Source organism: Paramisgurnus dabryanus, chromosome 21, assembly GCF_030506205.2.
Source record: "Paramisgurnus dabryanus chromosome 21, PD_genome_1.1, whole genome shotgun sequence".
NCBI classification, from domain to species: Eukaryota; Metazoa; Chordata; class Actinopteri; order Cypriniformes; family Cobitidae; genus Paramisgurnus; species Paramisgurnus dabryanus.
This window is the reverse complement of record NC_133357.1, coordinates 1,761,610-1,775,760: the sequence shown is the minus strand read 5'-3', so window position 1 is coordinate 1,775,760 and position 14,151 is coordinate 1,761,610. Positions and strand designations below refer to the sequence as shown.

The 14,151-nt window shown below is 38.0% G+C and overlaps 1 protein-coding gene across 2 annotated transcripts in view; it reads right to left on the bottom strand.

Moving 5' to 3' along the window:
* plxna1a (plexin A1a) overlaps nt 1–9,920 on the bottom strand; it is a 265,890-nt gene extending 255,970 nt beyond the window's left edge. For both annotated transcript variants that reach the window (XM_065285365.1, XM_065285366.1), the window contains exon 1: nt 9,753–9,920. The gene's annotated coding sequence lies outside the window, so the exon portion shown is untranslated. The remainder of the gene's footprint in view (nt 1–9,752) is intronic.
* Between the last annotated feature and the right edge of the window lie 4,231 nt (nt 9,921–14,151).

The following is a 14,151-nucleotide window of genomic DNA, read 5'->3' as shown; positions in this document are numbered from 1 at the left end:
GGCTCCGCAGTGGAGCATGTCAAGCGAATACCATCTGGGAAGAGGAATTTGACATCTGACCTCTGTTTATGACCCATCAAAGGGAAGCCTGCTCATTGGTCTGGCAGAGTAATCATTTCCAGAACGGACCACTCGAAGAGAAAAGGTGCGGACGGGAAAAAGAGAGAGACGGAGAGATTTTCCAGGGAGAGGGAACGAGTGCAGCAGGCAGCTATGTTAAAGGAATCAGGCTGCTGATGTTCAACAGAGCTCTAGAGATCTGCCCATGTTCAATACTGTATGCGCTTTTAACAAGCTCTGAGAAAGAGACAAAGGAGAGAGAGTCAGAGAGAGAGAGAGAGAGAGAAAGAGAGAGACACTTTTAATATAACTTCATTGTTTTGGGAAATATTTTTTATAAAAATAACAAACTATAAATAATAACAAATAATAATAATCATAATGATAATAATCATAATAATAATACTCATAATAATAATAATAAAAATGATAATAATAAAAATAAAAATGATAATAATAATAATAATAATAATAATAAAAATAAAAATGATAATAATAATAATAATAATAATAGCACTAATAATAATAATATAATAATAATAATAAAATGATATTATCATTGTTATTAGTGTTATTATTAGTGTTATTATTAGTTAGGGTTATTTTTGTTATTAGTGTTATTTTTTATTATCAGTGTTATATGTTAGTATTAGTTGTATTATTATTATTTGTTATAATAATAATAATAATAAAACAAATAATAATAATACAACTAATACTAACATATAACACTGATAATAAAAAATAACACTAATAACAAAAATAACCCTAACTAATAATAACACTCATAACAATAATAATAACTTATAATAATAAAAGTTATTATTATTGTTATGAGTGTTATTATTAGTTAGGGTTATTTGTTATTATTATTTTTTATTATTAGTGCTATATGTTATTATTAGTTTTATTATTATTATTTGTTATACTATTATTATTATTTGTTATATTATTATTAGTGATGTATCGGCCGCCGATATTTATCGGCCGATTTTTGATGAATTTGAAACAATCGGCATATCGGCAATAGCACGAGAAAGGCCGATACCGATTGTTTATTAATTAACTCCATAAAGAAATCCATTATATGTATAAAAAAAATTAGTTAATGTTGTTAATAAAATAAATGCTGAATAGAAAAAAACACTTTTGATTTTAATTTGTGCCTCTCTTATTGTGTTGGTCAGTTGAATGTTAATTAGATCCAATCCATGTTCAGTAAAAATAATTTGAAGCATAAATAAACTAGCTAATAGACCAACTGTATAGTATTGTATACAAGTGTTTAATATCGGCATCGGTACTGGCCAGAAATTGTCTGTTTAAATCGGTATCGGCCCAAAAAAAATCCTATCGGTGCATCCCTAATTATTATTATTATTATTTGTTATATTATTATTATTATTATTATTATTATTTGTTATATTATTATTATTATTATTATATTTTCCAGTCTTTTGAAAGAACCATGTTACACTTCAAAGTGTGATTCAACCAAAGCAGCCAGCCTACAAGACTTCTAAATAGTTAACTTGACTTTCCAAAAGTGTTGTTGAGCAATATTCTCAATGGTGAGACTGTCCTATCGCAGTCTGTCCTGTGAGATCGCCAATACATGATAAAATGGGGGCGGGGCAACAGTTTCCTTATTTATTTATGTGCTAATTTTCTACTCACTTAAGCCATTGGATTGGTGGACCAAAAACAGAAGCTGTGTTACCTTAAGGGCATCTTGCAAAACTATCATGTCCGCACAAACGTTCAACTTTATGCAAATGAGCAGTGATATGAGGTGGCAAAGACCAATGGGAAAACAGACAGTGATCTGCTAGTTGATCCAATTGCAATCAAGAAGAAATGGCTACTAGAAACCAATCAGAGAGACAGACAACAAACAAACAATCCAGAGCCAAATTATGATGTTTCCCATCTTATACACGCGAGTATTTGATTGCATTACAATTACTTTGTATTCAAACTCAATCCTATTTATTTCCGCATCCCTGCGGAGTTTTTAAAGCTTTTATTTGTTTGTGTGGTGTTACTGGCACCGCTGCATTCATAAAAACGTACAGTCTATTCGTTTACTCTCTCTCAGAATGCTAGAAAAACAATTAGGTGGCTAAAAACATGAAAAAATAATTTTTGCCCCACGATTGCTCCTCTATGTGAGCATCGTTACGAAAGTAGATGTTTGCTCAGCTACCAAGAAGCTTTTTATACACGGCACTGTATTGCAACAACAAGGAGACCCGTCATCAAAGACCCCCCGCAAGGTTAGAGGTCAAGGGGCACGTCAGGATTAGGGGACCCGTCACCCCGCTTTGGGATTTCAATTAACCCTTTCACAGTCCTCAGTTACTCGGCAACGGATAATCCTACTCCGAAAAATCCTATGCGCTGGTTTCTCTCGCCCGATTTAGACGTAATCCTGAATTAAATACAACTCACAATGTGAGTTTTGAATCAAAACCCCATCCCGAAACCAGTCTAGCACCAAAAATGCACCAAGTGTTTCAATCTATAATAGCAAAATGAACCACAAGAGACAACAGTTGAGATTATAAGGTCAGCTATGAGCAATCTAAATCCACTCTGGCAGCATTAAAGGATGAACATTACCAAGAGAGATCAATACACTCAGTCTTTAAATGAGATATTAATTAAGAGGCTACTGAAAACCAGAATTTAACACACTCAACGCTCACCTTAAAATCATATACAGTATATACGGGCATTAATATTGCATCTATCAATCAATCCACAGATAGCTTTATCTCTTTATTGATCCGTTGAAATGGCCTCACAGGGCACCGTATTATAAACCATGTATCCATTAAACTACCACCACAACCCAGTTATTTGCATTTAAAAAGATGCACCAAATATTTGCAGAGGACTAGCGTAATCTTCAAAGTCAGCATTTTTTTGGAGCTTCTGCACTGCATGTGGTCCTCCGAGAGGTACATCATCCCTTGGGCTCCATCACTTTTAGTCTTACTTACATGGGCAGTCTAGAGATCTTGCATTATTAAACCGGCTTTCAGTACACAAACCACAAACTGCCCGAGGAAGTGCTTCAGCTGCAGTATCCAAGAAGAGACATCAGCCAAATGAAATGAACCAGACAGTAAATAGTCTATTATTGAGTTTATGCTGCTTATACCATAGTGCAGAATCATGTGACAAAGCTTTAAAGCGCAAACCATTTTTGTACCCTGTAAACAATGTAGAAACGAGAAACCGGGCAACTTTCATACATGCATGACTTCTATTTGCATGCATATCTATCTATAAACGTACACATATACCAACCCAGTACCACAAAGTTACGTACCTATAGTCAAGTACATTTTTTATTCTTTTCCGTGACACGGTCACGTTTTTCCGTGTTTTTCCGTGACCGTATCAAGCATTTCTGTTTACGTGTCATTGTCACGTATTGGTTACTTAAAGTCGCAATGAAATTGAAATGAAAAACTATATATATGTATTTAATATTGTGGTATTATTAACAAATGACTTATCTGTGAGCTTCATTATTTTTTAAAAATTAGTGTGTGCTCATAATCTTTAATCAAAAATGCAAATCTCCTCCTCTCCTCAAAACGATCTCTCTTCACTTCCGGACAAAAGTATGGCAGGTGGGCGGGGTCCGGGAGAAGATCGCAGCGATTAGCAATTAGCAACACGACCCAACTTCAAACGATCCAATCAGATCTTGATGGACAAATTCAAATCCAGCCCTGCCTTATTTCATCTCAAAAGCCGTTTTATTCGGATATACGTCACCACGGGGAAAATAAGGCAATCGCTACTTCCGTTTCATGGCGACTTTAACTGTTTTGTCCTATTTTCTTACCATTGTCGCTACGGTTTACTATGGGTTCAAACCAGCCGCGTTTGAAGCGTCAAATTCCCGTCTACCACACGTAGTTGGACGCTTGAACATTTTGAGTGTACTCACTTCATTCTCACGTGAAATTCTAGCTATCGAGACATTGCAGAAATTCGCGTCATGGGAGGGGCTTCTGTCACTCCGCTTGCTTCCTGTAATCACATCACTACTAGAGCAAGCTCCTGATTGGTTAACACAACGCATTTTTCTGCCAAAGTTTAAATTTTCAACTCGCGCATTTCCCATGGCAATGCTCAATTTGCACAAACTAGACAATGAGGTGAATGAGGTGGAATCGCATCTAACACGCCACGCTAAATGCCTCATTCACGCCGCAAAACCTCCAGACGTGTGTCAACGTCTTTACAATGACTTAACTTGAAATCACTTACGCTTGACGCCTCTACCGCGGCTGGTCTGAACGCAGCATTAGGGTTAGATTTACATAAAATTACATCCTTACCCAAACAAAACTCTAAAGGGCTCGTTATAGTCGTGCGTAGGTCCTACAGCATATCCGCGACGGCATAGGTTCCGCGTCGGTTTTCATTTATACTTTTGCGTCGTCCTCCGCGTCGACGTGCAAACTCACCCGCAAAACACTGGTAGGCAGTATCCACGCGTGTAACCACAGTAGCAGCGCTATTGTCAGAGAAGAAGAAGCTTAGCAAGTTAACCCACAAACGAAGAAGAAACAGCAACTTGTTGTGTATAATTTGAGAAGACCAATGATGGAAGTAAATAAACAGCGACTTTTGTTGCAGTTTGAGTTAAATCACTCCTTAACTTGGCTCATCTTTGTTTTCACCGTCACAAACAGAAATACCTATGACCCACTTTTTTTTACCTGACGGGAGGGGTTCTGGTGGACCAATCACAGCGCTTGGGGTCCGCGTAGATCTGACGCGCTGTTACATTTTTTGTGAGGTGCGCGTCAGGCTACGCAGAGCTACGCACAGGCTACGGATAGAACCTACGCACGACGTTAAATCGCCCTTAATCCTTATGCCACACGACAATGGTTTAAAAATCAGATAATATAAAAAATGTATCCGAAATTTTTTTTTATTATTAATTCTTAGTGACATCCTAACGCAAACACCAAATCTAACCCTAAACCGAAGCGACAATGGTTTGAAAATAGAAAAAAGCAGTTAAGTAACCAATACGTAAAAATGACACGGAATGCGTATTACGTCACGACAGTGCCGCAGAAAAAAAATCAAAAATTGACATGACTATAGGTACATAATTCATGATACAAGGTTGCATATACACCTCCAAACCCACATAAACACAAGCACAGCTATTCTTATTACAGTATTTATGTTTCCTAAAGCTAATCCTCCAAAGTCAATTTAAGCAGAAAGTGGTAAATAAACACACAATTCAAACTAGACCTGAAGAAATGCATACTAGAGGTCTGAATACAACATCAGAAATTTGGCTCCGAAATGTTGCCAGTCTGTGACTTCCATTACAAGAGCCCTAAACCCTCTATACAACAACACCGGCCAAGAGGGAAAAGAGGGAAAACATTAAGGCACCAGTTAATAATACTCTTAACAGCTGGTTTGGCATCAGTGAAACCTACCCTACGCTTAACATAATACATTGTGAGTGGCTTGACAATGCTATCCAGGATCAGTTGTAAGGGCCATAGAAAACTCCACAGAGGGTGGTGGTAAAGCTGTAGTCTGCAAGCAGATGGCAGATAGCATTGATCGGATCCAAGACCTGATAAGGGTGAAGGATAGATGTGCTGCTCGGAAAACAGAAAGAAGAGGTGAGAGGAAAGATCCCCCTGACCCCCCTCGCCCCAGAAGAGAAATCCACACTACTGACTACTATCGACATACATTACCAGTCCCAGACAATGTAATTTAATTCTAATAGCGTGTATCGCTAATAATCCTGGTGTAATGTTCAATATGCAAGGGGTTCAATATGCAGGTCTTTGGGGTCAGGGGGCCTAGCCGAGATCCAAGCACATTTGAGGCCCTTGACATTCTCATTCACATCGGTATGTGACGTGACAATGAGGTTAAAGGTCGATCCTGGTATTTCATGCATGAGTCAAGTAGTTGGACTAAACCTTCGGAATTGGATTAAGACACAGCAGGTTAATTCTTTACTGAGAGGGGAATACCGTTGGTTGAAAAACCCTCGCCTATGCCCATATACATGGATGCACACACTCTCTCTCTCTCTATTATACAAACACATTTTGTTATTTCTTCCTAAAATAAGCACTACGTAATGCCGGTCAGTGGGTGAATTATATAGTGCTGACACGTCTTTTCTGGAATGAGAAGCTCATGGTCAAGGTACATTGGCCTCTACGGAAAAAGCTCATAATCTTACAGATGGCCGCATACTCAGACTCAAGAATTACAGTTTTACATTCTCTAAAAGAAATTGCATTGCTTTTGTGATTGTTCAAGTGTTTCGAGTGATGTTTTTATCTTGTTATGCATTTGCTAAGCTTTTCTGGGTCATTGCTTACTCAAGTCGAAAAAAGCCCACCTTCAAGTCTATGATTTTCAGGTCTCTAGAGGCGGCTCAGCCCCCCTTTCAATGCAAGTCCACTGGATTTTTTTCTCCTTTTACCATCCTCCAGGCAAAAACTGTAAGTCTGCTAAGAAAAGTAATATCACATCTCTCCTCAACAAGCCCTAAATCTGAGAATACGGTACAAGCCTAAAGTTAAAATATAGAGGGTTAGGGGTTTCTTCCCAATTCACAAACCCAAGTATTTTTACAGTAATACGTCCTTTAAATTATTTTCAGCCACACAAACAAGAAAGAGCAGGGATGATGTGTCATCTTTTTCCAGTGTGCTGCATTGTCTTATGTCACTGGCTGGATAAACAGGACAAACACAGCTTGTCGTTGCCATATTAAAATCATGACCATCTGAGCAGATCTGATCTCATCATTCGAGGATCCCAGCTGAGACCTCCAGTCTGGTGAGGGACAGCAAAAAGCCGCATCTCATCTGGACGAGGGCCATAACTAACACAACTTGGCATGACCCTTCAATTTCTAAGCCTTGCTCAAGCCAAAGCACTTTTTTACACACTCAATAAATCGGTAAAGAAAATGTTAATGAATTAGTCACAACATCACATAGTCCTTGCACGTAGTGCTAATGCATTTAAAAATATACAACAGAAAGGGCCAACGACTAAGACGGATAAAATATACCTGGTAGTGAAATCTCTATTCCTATCATATTCCTATGACGTAAAGTATATAAATATCACACAAACACGCACGTTCTCTAAGATATCATCTGTCTGCCTTTAACACATACTTGAAGAAACGTACAAGCAAGAAGAAAAGTAAATGGAGAAACAATTTTATTATCGCTTCCTTTGATCTGATACAGACAGCTCAAAACACTTCAGGCCTGACTGGCTTTATTGTGTTAGTTTGACGTCTCCATAGATTTGAAGCGCTGATAATAAATTGAAAGAGCAAATTAAATAACTTGTGCTTTATGATAAACTCAGTCAAATACTGTAGCTATCATTGTTATTCTTAGAACTGATATGGTTTGAACTAAAATGATACTGTAGTAATAATCTGGCAGCAAATGCTAAGAATTACATTATAAAGAAAAGATGCTAGCGGAAAAAAAACTGCACATTTTGGTTTATGTTTTGGTGATGATGTAACTGTGACGCTCAGGAACCAGGTAAGGGCGCAAAGTGCATCACGACGTGACGTAAAGTGACTACTGGAGCTTTAAAATTGCATACTGACACTCGAAAGGAGGTTAGCAGTGACATGCTTGACGGTAAGGATGTCATGGATATTTTAAACTTTCTTCAATCACGACAAAGACCAAAATGTACGGAAAATAACGATTCAAAACGAGATTGATTCTGAGGCGCACTGGTTTACCACGATGTCTGAGGTGGATGCTGATGATGCCCATAACAAAGATTGATGCTAAACGTCACTTCATAACACAAACTCCATCAAACTACCAGTGTTATACGAGTACAGCATATACCACCAACTGTACGATTGGATTTCTACTAATATTTAAAAATATATATATTTATTTTAATTTACCAGTGACTCTAGTTTGGGTTTAGTATAACGGACTTTTTGGACCCTGTGGAGAAAGGCGGAGCGGGAGCCTCGTGCGGAGAGACGGGAGGAGAGCGCGGGAACTCTGCCTCTCTCACAATCTAACAGTTTAATATTGCAATATCTTAACAACCTAATGTCTTATGAATAAACTTTAAGACTGCAATTGGTCTAATCGACCGTGTAGTAGGCTATAGACAAAACAAAATCTAAGGGAAGGGTGAATACGAGTTTCTATCCTTTTGTACACATAACAAGCATAGCATTTGGACAAATGACGCGCACTCGCAGTCGTCTGTTGTATTTCCCTCAGGAAAATCTTGCAGCCCAGTTACGAGTGCTTTGATGCTGACGGAAAGTGTGGAAGTTTATGACTAAATTTTAATGCAGGTCAGTCACAGCTCTGGGAATATTATTTACTAAGCTTTCCAAATAACATTATCTTACTTTTAAAAAATGAGGGCATTTATTGCGATACGAAGCTCTCGTATATTAATATGAAAACCACAAGCCAGCGGCGAATCCTCTTTCTATGAAAGCCGAACGAGGAAACTTGAAAGACAAAATCTAATCAGTGCAAGTATTTCAAACACCCACCAGTCTACTATGTTGCCCTAAAAACAATTTCAAGAGAAAAACATATTACGACGAAATAAGACTTTATTGAAATCAGACAAGCCGCACATCTCTAATACTCAACATAAACACACAAATACGCCGATCAGACAGTACTCTCTAGACTGCCAAACAGTTGTCTGTATTTCCAATAAAAATATTAAAGCTGTGCTATTTCTGCTGCACAACATGTGAGATGTATTCGTAATAAAAACATACAATATGGAATCATAAAAATACAGAGCTATGTGTTAAGGTAATGCGGATAGTACATGCTTGAAATTTTAATTGTATGTTTTTATAGGATTATCGCACTAGTGTTGCTTTTACAGAAATTGGTCTGATGTTAGATTTCGCAAGCTGTCTTTCCATGTACTCCACCGGTTCTAACCCACATCCAATTTTCCCGAATTCCCAACTGAACAAATCTTGGCGTGATTTTACAGACAGCCAACCCACACACTGTTTCAACGAGACTGCAAAACGCAATGGCTAAATAACTGAACAACTGAGAGGTGTTGGACAGACCCTGTTTGATATGTTTAAAAATATCCAGCACCCCTCCCTAAATGCTATTTAACCAGGAGTACCGTTTTTCCCAAAAGTGAGATATGCAGTGGCGTGCAGGTAAACTGAGCTCTCAAAGAAATGCATCGTTTACATTCTGATCACCTTACATAGAAGCTGCGGATTTTCTTAGAAAACGCCCCATTAACCTACACGTAACCCTAATAGTTTCAGTAAAGCAATTAAACCACAGAGAATCTAATGCAAGTTAATCTGGGAGCCTACTCTAATAATGCTGCACAATGCAGATATCAGCTTGTGTTTAATGCGTCAGTTAATAGACAGCAAGGTGTCCAAACCGTACATAAAATGCCCATAACTCACTTCATTACCCCGCGTCGCAGTCTAGTCTCGATACATTCACAAGAGGAAACGCAAAATCAACCCGTGGTAGAAAGAGATCGTCACAGACGCAATGTAGTTGCAGACAGAACTGATCTAAAAATGCGTTTTCCCAATCCAAACTGCATTCAAAAGTCACACTCGTGCGTAAAGATCCGACGGCACTTACTTGTGCGTTTGATGCCTTGGTTTATTATCCTTGCCATGCGTAAAATCTCAAACTTGCGTTCATTTTCTCGGCAGCAATGTGTAAAGCTCCTCTCGCACTTTCCGAGTGTGAAGTCTTAGCACGGCATGAATGAAGAGGAATGCGGTCCGCGCTCCCGGAACGCAAGGCAGCCTCGTTTTGAGTCTCCGGGAACGCGCCGCCTGATACATATTTCTCGCGTCACACCTAGGCGGCGACGTTGAGCGTCAGACAGTAGGTTTATATGAAGACTACAGTGAGTCTCTAGTCTTGAATACCGGTGCACCACCTGTCGATGTATCTAGGCACATTTATTACAATGACAGAGACTGTAATCTGTTGTTTTCAGTGCCAGACACGAATTAAATAGAGGAGATGTATGATGTAGGATTACTGTGCCACATTTTTCATCATTTTGTAAATTCTTATAATTTTACTTTGATTCCTATAATAGAATTAGAATATGTTGTATTTACAAAGGGTTGCCAATTTCATCCTGAAGACATTTAATGATGACTGCACACACCATGTTTTTTACAGGGCTATTTACCAATAAATACATGCATAATAAAACTTGGCATATGATATATTAAAATGTTATATATAATTAAACGATAATCAAATTTTTTATATTTAATTACTTTATTTTAGATCAGTCCCACATTTGTTATGACATTACACTGAGGTCAAGTTCTTGGATAACCAGCAAACACATTTTTTTGTCATTATATTTGAGCTTTGAAACCCAGTTTCTTTTGCACACCCTCTGCAGAATGAAAGCTTTTCTGATAAACACAGTGCATTCAAAACATACTCTGGATGAACAAACATGGTTGTCAGAACAGTCAAAACTTAGACTAAAATAAACTTCAGCTGTCATTTTACTCTGACATTTAAAACGTTGCTTTGCTTGGTTGTTGTATTCTCTGTAGTCTTGCTTGTTTGTTTGTGCATTGTATCAGCTTAGTAGTTGGCTTCACTGGACTTTGGGCTTTTAGTTGTTTACAACAAATAAACACGTCTGCCTTTATTTTGTCCTTATGCTTGTTCATCCAAAATAAAAGATTTTATAAGAAAAATAAGAAAAGATTGTGTTAGTGACAAGTTAAAGTATTAAGTATAATAAAGTTACCATCTCACAACCTTGAGTGTTTCAGGAATGTTTGAGGCATGGCAAGCATTTTCGTGCCAGATAAATGGCAAAAGAAAAAGTAGAGTCCTTAAGTAACATATTAAGGTGCTCTGGGTCACAGTGATCTTTTGATTTACTACAAGTAAAGGAACTTGAGGGACTGAATTGTGAACGGTTTGTTCACAAAGGCATGTTTGTTGCACTTGTCTGATGAAAACTTCTCAGTCTGTGATCTGTCTGCAATAACTTTTGTTAATAGTTTTGTTGTTGTGATATTATACTGCAGCATGATAAAATATTTTTGTCCTTGTAAAGTTTCAGAATGTTAACACAGTGCCCTTGAATAAATGTATTAAATGCCTTTTAATTTGGTATAAATCAAAAACAAATATTTCCTAGCATAAAAGCTGGGTCTCGATTGGCCAGCTCAGATATGCTAATAATCTACAATTATCATATTGTATCTTCCCTTTTGTTTAAAGGGGACATTTCACAAGACTTTTTTAAGATGCTAAATAAATCTTTGGTGTCCCCAGAGTACGTATGTGAAGTTCTAGCTTAAAATATCATATAGATAATTTATAATAGCATATTAAAATTACCACTTTGTAGGTGTGATCAAAAATATGTTGTTTTTGGGTGAGTCCTTTAAAATGCAAATGAGCTGATCTCTGCACTAAATGGCAGTGCCGTGGTTGGATCGTGCAGATTAAGGGGCGATATTACTTCTGACATCACAAGGGGAGCCAAATTTCAATTTTTTCACATGCTTGAGAATGGTTTACCAAAACTAAGTTACTGGGTTGATCTTTCTCACATGTTCTAGGTTGATAGAAGCACTGGGGACCCAATTATAGCACTTAAACATGGAAAAAGTCAAATTTTCATGATATGTCCCTTTTAAATGTAATATGCATAAAATAAACAGTACATATTTAATTTAGGTAGAAGAAATTACTGACCACAAACATTTTTCTGTAATTTCTCTAGGGTCATCTATCCAGCCGTCATACATCCTGCTGCAGTATCATCTACGTAAGTTACCACTTTGTTGCACATCGATCAAGCATTGATATTTAGCCTTCCACATCACAAAAATAAGCACATTTACATTTATGCATTTTAAGGGTAAGCATTTGATCATCAGAATGTGTGTGCCCCTGAATCAATCAAATAACCTTTGCCCTGCCAACACAATTCTCTGCATCTGAGCAACAAGAACACAAAAATAAATACTGTGGTTGCTCCGGATGTCGGCTAGAATAAGCTACAGTATGCATCAGATTCGTTGCTGATAATTAAAAGTCTGGTTTGCAAGACTAATACAATCACAAAACAGACATCAAGCCGTGCCACTCAAAACTCTCTAGAAATCATCAACTCATTCACGAGCACACTGAGAAAATGATTGAAAATGAAGGACTCCGGCTGACAGCACATAGGTAGCTTTTAGAGTTCAAGCAGTATGAATTCGTATGAAAGAGATGTTGACAGGTGTTGGTCAGGTTTATTCACAACCAGTACAGAAATTAAGGACAAAAAGTGCACTAAGGATAAGTGTGCCACTCCTCCCAAGGGATGGTTGCAATGTCATTACTAATAGACTGATTAGGCCTAAAACTTTTCTCTCCAACTCAGAGGAAGTTTTGGTGAAGCAGGCGGCGAGTGCACAGATATTAGTCACCTCAGTGTCCCGCTTTAAGCTTTGACCACCGTCTGTACCTGAACATGCATTCTTCTGCGAACGAAAATTGTGAACACACAAAATTGTGAATTTGTCTTCTTTAATGACTGTTGCCTTCACAAACACATAGCTGTGTGTTGCTCCCTTCCTCCAGTTTCACGTCCTGTGGTATAGGCAGCATATCTTCTAACAGGACATTGTTCCACCAATGTTTCCACCAAGCGAAGACTTCCACGCTGCTCGCGGGGCTCACCGCGTATCTCTCTCGGCCAGCAGCGCCTTGATGTCAGCCACGCATCTCTTCTGCATCCACCGCGAATCCCAATCATAATTAAAATCTTGTGTGGAAGCGGGAGCAAGGGAAGCTAATTAGGGACAAACAGTTTCTTTTTCTCTGGCACCAATCAAAAAGAAAAAAGAGTACTGGCTGCTTCTGTAACCCTGTGATGTTTGGCTGGGGCACGGGGGTGTGGAGCAAGAAGGAGGAACCGTCAGAAACACAGTGCGTTTTCATTTTTTCTATTCTTTAACGCTTTTTTTGATCATGGTGAGCATCGCAACACAGCTTGCTCACACTGCAGTTCTGTGTGAATTATATCTGTCTAACTCACTGAATGATCAGAGGGTGGATGGTACGGAGCAACAAGCAAAGGAGCGTGGGTGTGGGACACTGTCTGCATCTAGAAATAAACTTCATTTCGTTCCTCCCTGTCTGGGTAATTAGGCGTTAGAGTAAGCATGTGTGAGTGTTTAGTGTTTATATCTGGCTGTGTTTTGGCCAATAGATAGCTAGTAATATACAGAGCTTCTGTATTACCAAGGTTTTGTACTCTTTCGAAATGACTTAGTGTTGCTTATCAGTCCTTCCAGAAAAACGAGGAGTTTTTTTGTGATTGTTGCAGGCAAAATCCTTGATCGTTTTCTTAAAAAATGTGATGGAATATGCAGGATATTTATGCAATTTTATGTGATAAAAACGAAAAACTGTTTTCAGCATTTGCAGCTTTTTAATGATGTTCACGTCACATAATCACGTCACTTCATAACGTTCCCATGGCAACAGGGGACATGGCTGCGCTTGTGTGAGGTAAATGCAACATTTTTCAACTTTCTGCTAAGATATGATTTTTGCTACGAATTATGAAATCATTCACGTCCGGCATATTTTGCCCACGGAAATCTGCAATTTATGCTGTGAAAGTGCGGCATATTTGAAAAAATGAGTCCCCCGCATAAATATGCGGACTTTGGCTGATTATGCGTTAAATCATGCGATCGCATAATCGCGTTTTCCTTGAGGGACTGGTTTATACAAGACATATAAAGAAAAACATTAAAGCTCTGTATAAGGCAGATTTGAATTGAAAGTATTTGATGAGTGTTTAATATCATTATCAAATTTTTGATAGAGATGGTGTTTAGCGGCTATTTGAAAAACTGGATTGTGACTGTGCAAAAATATTGATGAAATCGCCTTGTCCAAATGAAGTCCTTAGCAACACATATTACTAATGATAAATTAACTTTTTGCTATATTTATGATAGGAAATTTAAAAAATATCTTC